Genomic DNA, 10627 nt, shown 5'->3' with positions numbered 1-10627 from the left:
CGGGGCGCGGGAAGGGGCGGGGCGCAGTGGCTCCGCCCTCTCCCTCCGCTGGACCGCTAGTCTCTCAGCGGAAGGAGATCTTAATGCCTTCGCCTCCGAACTGCGAGTGGTTCACACTCCGGAAGTCGCCTTGAAGCCTTGGAGGAAAGCCTGGGTGTTTGTAATTTTTTGCAGGAATTCGCTAGATAATGGCACAGTTTCAGGTCCACTTGTCATTCATTTCCTTCACACATTCACACATTATTTGTTGAACAACAACTAACTCCACTCCAGGAATCAGGGTGGGAAGTGAAAAGTAGTTGCAGGGACCTCACAGGTCCATAGCAACACGGGGTCTGCTGCTTCGGACCAAAAAACAGAGGGGCGCCTAATCATCTTCGTTATGCCCCTCTTAGCCTCCACCCGGTTAACCAGAGTTTACCCAACACTCAGGTACACCGCCCCCCCCGCAAAAAAAAACAAGACAGTTTGTAATTCTAAAAAGTACCAACGACATTCGAAAACAAGTTATTTGTTTTGCATAGAAGGAAACTGAGGCCCAGGGAAATAGTTGAAAGAGCTTGCTCAAGGTCACAACTAAGACTCAGGACCAGAAACCAAGTCTTCTTCAGTCCAGTGCTATTTTCACTCTGCTTCATGCACATACTTAAGTATAACCCATATACCAGGGACATCTGTAGGCCCAATGGCAACAGTGGGAAGGTGGCACTGCTCTAGACGTTAAACCTTCCAGCAAAAACCTGATCAAAATAGTACTCTCACTCAGACAACAGCCTTATGGTTAATCTGGCCACCAGTTAATTTTAAATGTATTCACTTTTGTGAATAGCTAATGCATACACATAATAAAAAAAAATCAAGATAAATTTTCCTGTCCTTCAGCCATTCAGTTCTCCCCAAAACATCTGTTACCTAATTCCAGAGATAGTCTAAGCATGGTCAACGGTATAAATGTGAAACTTTAAAAATAAATAATCAGCCTGGCCAGTGTGGCTCAGTGATTGAGTGTCGACCTATGAACCAAGAGGTCAGGGTTCCATTCCAGGACAGGGCACATGCCCGGGTTGTGTGCTCAATCCCCAGTGTAGGGCATTGTGGGGAAGCATGAAACTTGGTTGGGAAGTTTGTAAGGAGGACATTCTGAGAAAAGGGAAGTGTGAAGCAGGCCACCTGCCCTGTTTATCGGAATTCCAACTTAGGGACGTGCTGAAGGCAGTCCCCTAATTATTCCTTGACCTTTCCAAACAAGTCTGCATGAGCAGATCTCTGGGTGTTACTGCAATCCTTGTGCTTAATCTTTAGGTGTCCTTGCTTAAAAGACACTACAAACACATGTGTCCTCCCAAGATTACTTACCCTGCTGATTGTATCTAAAAGAAACTTTATCTCAAACTGCCGCTACAATAAAAGCCTAAGGAAGCAGGCAATTGAGGCTGCCTGGTTCTGTTAGCCAGGCTGTCCCTTAGCCCTCTCTTTCACAGCAAACGTAGTGTCAGAGTAATCCATTCATCCATCGCTCAGGGTCCACTGACCAGCCCCAGCAGGGCGTGCAGAAGGCAGCCAATCAACGATTCTCTCATGGTTGATGTTTCTATCTCTCTCCCTTTCCCTTCCTCTCTGAAATCAATAAAAATATACTTTTAAGCCGAAACCGGTTTGGCTCAGTGGATGGAGCGTCGGCCTGTGGACTGGAAGGTCCCAGGTTCGATTCCGGTCAAGGGCATGTGCCTGGGTTTCGAGCACATCCCCGGTTGGGGGATGTGCAGGGGGCGGCTGATCGATGTTTCTCTCATTGATGTTTCTGACTCTATCTCTCTCCCTTCCTCTCTGTAAAAAATCAATAAAATATATATAAAATATATATACATATACTTTTAAAAAACAATAATCAACATACTTCATGCATGCCTATGCCTGTCTATTGGTCATAGCAAACTCAATTTTCCCCAAAAGCACCTGCAAAATTACCTTTTTAAAGGGAACCAAATCATCCTCAGCTTAAGTGCTCTATGACCCAATCCTCTCCAACAGGACTGCATAGTCTATCATTATTTGTTCCTCTGCCCACCTCTCATCAGAATACATACCGATAGATCCTATGGAAGGGGTTTCTTGCCAGGATTATTGACCATATCACTCCTTCCCAATTCCACTGTTAGCTGCAGGGGCCTCAGGGCAATTTCTTGCACTTCAAGCTTCTTTTCTTGGAGCACCCCATCAGCTGATTTAGACATCTGACATTAGCTATGTAAAACAAAACCTGCCTCATACTCAGCAGCATCCTGTAGAACCACTCATCATGCCTGGTGAATGTGTTGTTCTTGTTTAAAGAAAAAATTCATGCTCTAAAAGAATCTGGCCTAAGGATCATTGAATAGGAGAGTTCATACTCTCATCAATAGTATAATTCATTTATCTTTCCCTGCAATACTAAAAATGCAAGGCATATAAAAACAAAAGAGATTTAGGGGCAACCCATACCTTTTTTTAAAAAAATTGTTTTATTGCTTAAAGTATTACAAAGAATATTACATATGTCTCCTTTTTTTCCCCTGCCCTTGACAATCCCCTGGCCTCCCCTACCCCCCAGTGTCTTATGTCCATTGGTTATGCGTATATGCATGCATACAAGTCCTCTTACCCTCCCCTCCTGCCCCACAACCCTCCCCGGCCTTCCCGCATACCTTTTTTTTAAGTTAAACATTTTTAAAATATATATATTTTTATTGATTTCTGAGAGGAAGGGAGGAGATAGAAACATGAATGATGAGAGAGAATCATTGATTGGTTGCCTCCTGCATCCCCTCCCGCCCACTGGACAGGTGCCTTACCACAACCCAGGCAGGTGCCCTGACCAGGAATTGAACCATGGCCTCCTGGTTCATAGATTGACACTCAACCACTGAGCCATGCCTGCTGGGTAAGTTAAACATTTTATTTTGAGATGATTGTAGATTAACATTCAATTGTAAGAAAAAATATAAAGAAATCCCTGTACCTTTTAACTAATTCCCCCAATGGTAATGTCTTGCAAAACTTTAGTATAATATATCACAACCAGGATATTGACATTGATATACTCAGTACATAGAACATGTTTTCCTTTCTGATATGAATGCCTTTTATTTCCTTGTCTTGCCTTATTGAATTAGCTACAACTCCTGGCACTTTGTTTCATAGGACTGATGAGAGCAGACATACTTTCTGTGTTCCCAATTTTAGAAGGAAAGCATTTGGCCTTTATTAAACCATTAAGTATAATATTAATTATAGATTTTTTATGGATACTCTTTATCAAGTTGAGGAAGTTCTTTTCTATTCCTATTTTTCTGAGAATTTTTAATATCAAGGATTAATGTTTAGCCCTAGCTGGTTTGGCTCGGTGGATAGAGCACCGGTCTGCAGACTTAAGGGTCCCAGGTTCGATTCCGGTCAAGGGCACATGCCAGGGTTGCAGGCAGGAGGCAGCCAATCAGTGATTCTCTCTCATCATTGATGTTTCTATCTCTCTCTCTCTCCCTCTTCCTTCTTCTCTGAAATTAATAAAAATATATTTTTTAAAAAAACAGAATTAATGTTTAGTCCTAGACAGTTTGGCTCAGTGGATAGAGCATTAGCCTGAGGACCAAAGGGTCTCGGGTTTGATTCCAGTCAAGGGCATGTATCTTGGTTGCAGGCTCCTCCCCGTCCCAGGCACTGGCCCGGACTTGTGCAGGAGGCAACTGTGAGAATAAACAAGTCATCTTTTCTGTCAAAGAACAGTTTAGACAGCCGCCATGTTGGCTGCATGACTTGCAGCTCTCCTGGATAGAATTTATGATTCTATCCACCATCTTAAAACGACAAAGGCCAACCCCTCCCTTTGAATTAGCCAATCGTGAAAGACTGTGCGCCTGAGCTCCAAGCAAGAGTGAGGGACAGGTCATGTGCATTGAGGATTATAAAGCCAAGCAGACCACCTACTCAGTGTGTGTGCTTCCAGACCATGTGTGCCACCCTTCTATGTTGAAGTAAAGATATTTGCCTTTCCCTGACCAGTTTGGCTCAGTGGAGAGTGCGTTGGCCTGCGGACTGAAGGGTCCCAGGTTCGATTCCGGTCAAGGGCATGTATCTTGGTTGCGGGCACATCCCCAGTGGGGGATGTGCAGGAGGCAGCTGATCAATGTTTCTCTCATCGATGCTTCTAACTCTTTATCCTTTCCCTTCCTCTCTGTAAAAAATGCCATAAAATATATGTATATATATTTTTTTGGAAATTTTAAAGGGGGGGGAGGTCATAAAATAAAATCCCAAACAACCTGAGTGCAATGGGAAGCCATGAGGGGTTTTGACCAGAAAAGCAGTCTGATCCTGGTGGGGTTCTAAATGCTCCAACTACCTACGCTCCACTCAGCCTAATGAACCACACAGTTTTCTAATCCACTCATCTGCTGATGGGCACTTAGGCTGTTTTCAAATCTTAGCTATGGTGAATTGTGCTGCTATGAACATAGGGGTGCATATATTCTTTCTGATTGGCGTTTCTGGTTTCTTGGGATATATTCCTAGTAGTGGGATCACTGGATCAAATGGGAGTTCCATTTTTAGTCTTCTGAGGTAGCTCCATACTGTTCTCCACAGTGGCTGCACCAGTCTGCAAAAAGATATTTGCCTTGCTGCCTGGTTCCTGAGTATGTTTTCTGTTCTACCAGGACCTCTGAATTTGCGGCCTCACCTTATTTCTTTCAACAACCAATCGATGCATTTCTCTTACATCGATGTTTTTCTCTGTCCCTCTCTCTTCCACTCTCCCTAAAAATCAATGGAAAAATATCCTCAGGTGAGGAGAGGATTAAAAAAAAAAGAATTAATGTTTAATTTTTTCAAAATGCTTTTTCTGCACTGAAGGCTATGTTCATGTGATTTTAGCCTTTTAACATGATGGATTATATTAATTTCATTTTTTACAATTTTTTTATACATTGATTCATTTGAGAAAGAGAGGAAGGGGGAGAGAGGGAAACATCAATTTGTTGTTCCACCCACTCATTCACTCATTGTTTGATTCCTATATATGCTCTGACAGGGGGTGGAGCCTGCAACTTTGATGTATTCAGATGATGCTCTAACCAACTGAGAACCAGCCTGCACCCTGGAAATAAACTTCATTTGGACATGGTGTATAATTGCTTTCATATATTGCTGAATTCTATTTGTTAAAATTTTAAGAATTTGTATGTTTCCTTGATAGCTAATGAATCTTTTCATGTGTTAACTTGCATATCTGCTTTGAAGAAATGTCTATTCAGATCCCTTGTCTATTTTTAAATTGGGTATTTGTCTTTTTATTACTCAGTTGTAATAATTTTTAGACTTTAGATACAAATCCCTAATAAGATATAATTTGCAAAAAAATTCCCCATACTGAGTTCTTTTCATTTTCCTGATGGTGTTGTTTTTTTTTATCATAATTTATCCCCTCTATGCCCTCTTCCACCTCGACCCACTCCCATCCCCTGCTGCCATCACCACAGTTGTCCATGAGATCTTTTTTGTTGTTGTTCAATCTCTCCACACACACACACACACACACACACACACACACACACACCCCTCTCCCTGCCGCACCAGAGCTGTGTGCCTGCTATCTGTGATCCTATTTCTATTTTGCTTGGTAGTTCAGTTTGTTCCACAGTTAACTTCCACATATGAGTGCTGATGGTGTCTTTTGAAGCAAACATTTTTTGGTTTGATGATATACAGCTTATCTTTGTTGTTGTTGTGCTTTCGGTGTTATGTATAAGAAATCATTGCCTAATACAAGGTCATCAACATTTACATCTATGGCCCTACGTGGTTGGCTCAGTGGATAGAGCATTGGCCTGTGGACTGAAGGGTCCAGCGTTCGATTCCGGTCAAGGGCACAGGCCTGGGTTGTGGGCTCGATCCCCAGTAGGGGCGTGCAGGAGGCAGCCAATGATTTTCATCACTGATGTTTCTGTCTCTCCTCCCTTCCTCTCTGAAAACCAATAAAAATATATTTTGAAAAAATTACATCTATGTTTTCTTCTAAAAATTGTATATTTTAGCTCTTACATTTTATTCCTTTTGAGTTAATTTTGTATATGGTGTCTTAAAGGGGACCAATTTCATAATTTTGCATGTGGATATCTAGTTGTCTTAGCATCTTTTGCTGAAAAGAATATTCTTTCCCCACAGAATTACCTTGGTGAAAATCAATCAATTACCAATATAAGTAAGGGGCTGGCCCTGGCCGTGTTGCTCAGTTGGTTGGGCATCTTCCAATGCATCAAAAGGTTGCTGGTTGACTCCCATTTAGGGCACAGGCTGACTTGTAGTCAGGGCACATGCCGGGGTTGCGGGCTGGATAGGGGGCCTGCGGGAGGCAGCTGGAACACATCAAGGTTTCCCTTTCTCTCTCCCTCTTCCTTTCTCTCTAAAAATCAATTTTAAAAAATATTTTTAAAAGGGTCTCTTTCTGAATTCTATTCCATTCATCTTTGTCTATTCCAGTAACAGTGTCTTGATTAATGTAGCTTTGTGAAAGTTTTGAAGTAAGGATTCTATAGTGTCTTTGAGTATATAGCTTTCATAGCTTTTCGTTGTCTGTCCAGTTATTATATTAGTTATTCATACCTTATCATAGTCTACTCATCTCGCCACTTTCAGTTCAAGTGAAGTATAAAATCTTACCTCCCTTAATGTTCCCTTTCTCTCTGGTAGGTATAATTGTCATAAATATTTCCTCTACTTAATTTAGAGCTACATCAACCAGTGTTATGATTTTTGCTTCAACCATCCTATATAATAATTGACTGAACGGTGAAATGACCGGTCGCTATGTCGCGCACTGACCACCAGGGAGCAGACACTCAACACAGGAGCTGCCCTGCAGTCTGCAGGCCCTGATAGATCGCCTGATTGGGGCCTGCCAGCCAACCTCTCTGTCCCTTCCCCTGGCCAGCAGGCTCCCATCATCCGATGGCGAACGGGGAACCAGGGGTGGATGGCAGTGGATGCAGGCAGTGCCAGGGCAAGGCCCCTGCCCCACACAGAGGGCAACTGGTGGCGGGGGGTGGGACCAGCGAGCAGGCGGGAATGGCCAACCTCTCAGTCTCTCCCCCGATGGCAAAGGAGAATCTGATGGCAAAAGGAGAACCCGGGGTGGGTGGCGGTGGGGTGTGGGACCATCTGCCAGCAGCCGGGGAAGATGGCCCTGATTGCAGACCAGGCCTAGGGACGATACCCATGCACAAATTTCATGCATCGGGCCTCTAGTCAAACATAATTCAGAAAACTCAGGAAACGTAAACTCTATTAGACTTACCCATGTTTTTGCTAACCATATTTTCTTCCTGTTTTAAAAAAATTTTTTTGGAGAGGGAGAAGGAAAGAGAAACACTGATTTGTTGTTCCACTCATTGATACATTCATTGGTTAATTCTTGACCAGGGATTGAACCCACAACCTTGGTGTATTAGGACAATGTTCTACCCAGTTGAGCTATCCAGCCAGGACTCATTCTTCCCCTCTTGAGGTTATGAGTCATTCATTCATTCATTCATTCATTCATTTTATTTTTAATCCTCACCCAAGGATATTTTTCCATTGATTTTTAGAGAGTGAAAGGGAGAAACGTGGGAGAGAGAAAAAGAAACATCGATGTGAGAGAGACACATGGTATGGTTGCCTCCCTGCATGCGCCCTGACCTGAGCCAGGGATTGAGCCTTCAACTGAGTTAGTTACCTGCCCTTGACCAGGACTCGAACCCAAAGACCCTTCAGTCTGCGAGCCAACACTCTAACCTCTGAGCCAAACCAACGAGGGCCATCTATTTATTTATTTCTGTTTAGGGAACTTTTCCCCATTCTCTTAGGGTAGATCTGCTGGCAGTAAATTCTTCGTTTTTCATGAGAGCATCTATTTCCCATTCATTCCTAAAGCACATCTTCATTGGCTACAGTATTCTACACTGGCAGTTTTCTTTCAGCACTTGAAAACTATTCTGCCATTTCGTTCTGGTGGTCATAGTTTCTGGTGAGAAATTTGCTGACCTTCAAATTATTTCCCCCAAAAAGTAAGGTGTCATTTTTCTCTGGCTATTTTCAAACTTTTGTCTTTATTTTTCAAAAGTTCTATTATGACCAGCCTTGGCGTGAATTTTGAGCGATCCTGACTGAGATTTGCTAAGTTTCCTGAACATGTAGGTTCAGTGTCTCTCACAAATCTGGGAAGTTTCCAACCATAGTTTGTCCCGGGTCCCAGCACCTTTTTTTGGCTCTTTCCTTTTATTCCTAACATGAATATTAGGTCTTTTTTTTTTTAATAGTCCCACAGGTCCCTGAAGCTGTTTTTTGTTTGTTTTTAACCTATTTTCTCTGTGTTTTGATTGGGTATTTTTATTATCTTCAAGTTCACTGATGATTTGCTGTTTACCAATTGTTTGCTGTTGAGCCCATCCACTGAGTATTTTATTTTTGGATTCCAAATTTTCCATTTGGTTCATGTTTATGTCATCTCTTTCTTCATACCTATTTCTTCATTTGTTTTGAGCATGTTCATAATTGCTTGTTGGAATTCCAGGTCTCTGGTAGGCTCAACTACTTCCCTAGCAGGAGTGGCAGAATACCTTGTTGCTGCTCCCCACAAGCCCTGCACTGACATGGAGGTATATGCAGCATCATTACCACTGGGAGTGGTGAAAGTCCAAAGTCCTGACTAAACCTCTTCTGACACTACCTCAAGTCAGGAGGGGACAATGCTTTGTTCCTGCCAGATGGGGATGGCAGGGGCCTGGGGCACTCCATTAGTCTCACAAGGGTGGAAGTCTAAGGTCCCTACTTGGCATTTGTGGCAGGGGTGGGGATAGCGCCAGTTTTGTTCTGTGGTGTTTGGGTGTAGTGTGGTTATGGTCTAAAAGTTTTTTTCTTGCTAAACTGCCTCTTATCTGCTCCAACAGCATTCCTAACTCATGGCAACTATTAATTTGTTCCTTATCTTAATTTTGTCATTTACATAGTATGCAGTGTGACCTTTTCAGACTAGCTTTTTTTTCACCCCGCAAACGTTAAGATCATCCAAACTGTTGTATTAATAGTTCATTCCTTTTTTCAAAATGTTTGTATTGATTTTAGAGAGAGTAAGGGAGATGGAGAGAAAGAAATATCGATGAGAGAGGAGAACCATAGATCTGCTGCCTCCTGCACACCCTCTACAGGGGACTGAGCAGGCAACCTGGGCATGTGCTCTGACTGGAATCAGTGCATGGAATGATGCTCAACCAACTGAGCCACATCAGCCAGGGCAAGAGTTCATTCCTTTTTGTTGCTGAGTCATATTCCATCATCCATACATTTTAAGAACACCTAGCTGATCACTTTCAGACCCAGAAGCGTACTTCACCTGCTTGGCAGGATGGCCACATCTCTTAGTTCATGATTATTATTCATTTGTACATACTGTGCCAAGTATGGAACAAGAGGATATACATAATGCCCCCAAAAAGACTATGCAAACAGGGAAAAATAATTTTACAGAAAACTCAAGAGCAAAAGGTTGAGTAGAAAAAATTTGTTATTACTGTCCATACGATTCTTGAAAATAGTTTCTAATTTGCGGTAGCTATGACTTTCTACAACAAGTTTACTAAGGTACGATCGACATATAAAAAAGTACACTTTTTTTTAAGTACAATTTTTAGAGTTTTGACAGGTGTCTGTATATCCCTGTAAAATCATCCCTATCAAGATATAAATATATCCATCACCCATCACTCTGGCTGTTTTGAGCTACACTGGCCTCTGCTGTTCCTCCAATATAGTAAGCAGACTCCCACTTCAGGGTTTTTGTACTTGCTGTTCCCTCTGCATGGAAAGGTTGTGATTTGACATCAGCCTGGCTGCCCTCCACCACCTCTCCCCCTCATGTCTTTCCCCCAGAGTCATCCCTAATCTGGCACTTCCTATGCCCCTTACCTGTTTTATTTTTCTTCATGGCACATACCACACTGTTACGTTAACTGCCTAATTTTCCCTTTAGACTGTGAGCTTCCTAAGAGGAAAAACTTTGTTTTACTATTGTGCTCCCATCACTTAGGATGGTGTCCAAACAGATCAATATGAGAGTGGCAGACTTGAGGCAAGCTTTCCGAGGGCAAGTTCATCACTACTACTCTCCTCCTGAGCATCTTTTTATTAGTCAAGTTTTAGGTCCAGCTGCATGTAACAGATAATACGTGACTTCAATAAAAAATGTGTATTTCTCTTCACGGAGAAGAGACCATTCTTGGTAGCTCTTCGATCACTGGTGCCCTGGGTTCCCCCTAACACCATCCTTCACTGCTAACTCATGGTCCACGATGTTGCCTGCATTTTAAACAAACATCATATCTAGATTACTGTCAAAAGGAAAGAGGGCAGAAGGAGGGCATGTTCTCTCCTGTCACACGGTCGCACCAAGCTACAAGCTACGGGAAATGCGCTTTTCGGTATAGCCGGCCATGGATCCGGATAAAAACGAGAGACTATCATTATTATGGATAGTACTAGATACTGGGGTGGGCAATTCGTAATGTCTGCTACTCTAGGCTCCCCTGTGTTACCCTTCTTTTTGTCCCTCTTTACAGGC

The sequence above is a fragment of the Myotis davidii genome, unplaced genomic scaffold (genome assembly GCF_000327345.1).
Source record: "Myotis davidii unplaced genomic scaffold, ASM32734v1 scaffold1036, whole genome shotgun sequence".
NCBI classification, from domain to species: Eukaryota; Metazoa; Chordata; class Mammalia; order Chiroptera; family Vespertilionidae; genus Myotis; species Myotis davidii.
Note: the sequence above shows the minus strand (reverse complement) of the source record.